This window comes from Anneissia japonica, unplaced genomic scaffold, assembly GCF_011630105.1.
Source record: "Anneissia japonica isolate Jap-2015-1 unplaced genomic scaffold, ASM1163010v1 scaffold5330_len1712360_cov203, whole genome shotgun sequence".
Classification (NCBI taxonomy): Eukaryota; Metazoa; Echinodermata; class Crinoidea; order Comatulida; family Comatulidae; genus Anneissia; species Anneissia japonica.
Genome location: NW_022711894.1, coordinates 1,706,036 through 1,708,073, shown reverse-complemented (window position 1 = coordinate 1,708,073; position 2,038 = coordinate 1,706,036). Strand labels below are relative to the sequence as shown.

The 2,038-nt window shown below is 37.7% G+C and overlaps 1 protein-coding gene across 1 annotated transcript in view; it reads left to right on the top strand.

Annotated features, from left to right (window-relative positions):
- The first annotated feature begins 465 nt into the window (after positions 1-465).
- The window catches only part of LOC117107636, a 6,797-nt gene continuing 5,224 nt past the window's right edge, over positions 466-2,038 (top strand). The window contains exon 1 of the mRNA XM_033249344.1: positions 466-605. The gene's annotated coding sequence lies outside the window, so the exon portion shown is untranslated. The remainder of the gene's footprint in view (positions 606-2,038) is intronic.

The following is a 2,038-nucleotide window of genomic DNA, read 5'->3' as shown; positions in this document are numbered from 1 at the left end:
TTTTGTTATTGGTTAGTATATGGGGACGCTAGTAGATCCCCGAAATATGACAATTTAGGGGTATTAAAGATTTATTTAGTCGAATTTTAGTCTATGAATATGTACAAAATACATATATTTTTTCTCTTTTCTTTTCTCCCCTACGAACTGTGGTTTTTCTCCCCGACGATGGAGGAAGGCCTCTCCAACCTGGGTGACCACCCGTAGCACCACTGTTTTGGTCATGGTCCCAGAGTTCAGAATTATAGAGAAAGATACTTGTGACATATTTATTGAACATTCTCATCTTTAGATTTAATTGAAATTATAAAATCTAATTTAAAAAACGGAGGAGGGTTTGAAGACTAAAGAGGGAGAGTAGGCCTAAGTTTCTTTTCGAGATGGGCTTCTTCTCATCAGCCCGTATTTTCGAGGTTATACGGTGATCGCTCGATCGCTCTCATATCTTGCGGATTGATATTTATACTGATGTTAGCGCATGCGTAAGATTTTCCATTGAAAAGAAGGATCATCGAACGAAGACAACGAACGAACGCGAAACGAAAGGAGGATTCGTTGAATATTTGGTAGGCTTCTAGCCTAGCCCTACTTATTTCCTGGCTTAGGTAAGATTTATTGATAAGTCGACATATTGATGATATATTTATTTACTTTTTGTATTATCTTTAATGTTTGTTATGTATTTAAATACCTAAGTGATATCCACGCCATAAAAATGTAGTATTTGGGTTGTGTAGTACAACCAACCAAGTTCCTTTGTGATGGTACGGCGATGATATACAGTACTACTAGTTGAGCTAGAGAAGATGCCTTGCCGGGAATTGAATGAAAGTTCGATCTACAGTGTAGAGTACTGAATCAAGTTTGTTTTCATTGGTACGATATCCTTGGCTGTCAGTTTTAGTGTGACTTTCAAAAGATGTTGTGATATTTCTGTATGTGATTAAATGGTCAATTCTGATGTGCACCATAACATTTAAAGGATTTAGTTCTAGGCCAGCTTAATAAATAGTGTTTTTGATAAAACTCAGTTTTAAAGTATTGTTTAAAAAAATAAAATTGTTTCTCCCATTCATTGGAGAAAGTTTGTAATGTATAATCCAGACCTCTCTGCGATGGTTAAAGTATTCAGGCATTAGTAAAATATTATACTTGGTCCAGGTGCTTGTGATGTAAAGATAGGACGGGCATTACTTAATATATAAACATTTTTAGAACAGTGTTCCATGACAAAATTTGTCACCAACACACCAAGAAGAGACACAAACTTAAAAATTCACAATTTTAAAATTTTTTTTTCTTCTACATTTTCAGTAATTGGTGTATTACTACTACTATTATTAATACAAATAATAATAATTATGTAGGTTTTTATATAGCGCTCTATATAACTAAGTCTCAGGGCGCTTTTCCGCATTATTACCCCAGTCTTTGGACACGATGCATATTGGGGAAATTCCATAGTTTGCTGCATTAAATATTTCAGCGCATTTTGCACTCGAACCTCCTTAGGTACCCACATATACTCCTGGGTGGAGAGAAGCAATGTAGATAAAGTGCCTTGCTCAAGGACACAATGCACAGCGGGGGATTGAAACCCTGACCGAGTTTGGGAAGCCAAACCGTTCCCGCTGCACGAAACCACTTGCACAATACTAATAGGCCTAGGCTTAGAGAGAGCAGCTTAGCTCAGTCAGCTAATCTGGTGGTAGCCACTGTGTGTGCGCTGAACTGTGGAGATCTCGGTCCCTGTTCACTGTTCAATTCCCATCGCTGCCTCTCCTTGTGTTTCTACTGGAGGGCTGAAATATAAGTTACAATAGTGCACCGTCTTTCGGATGAGATGTTCCCGTGTACATTTAATACCCATGGGCACGTTAAAGAACGCAGTACAATCTTCGGAAAAGAGTAGGTTATTGTCTCCCGGTGTACTGCCCAATCACCACCAGAAAGATAAGAAAGTATAATACATACTCCAAGTATTGAAATACACGCCATCGTGTTGGGATTCAATATTTCGACATTAATTATGTCATCA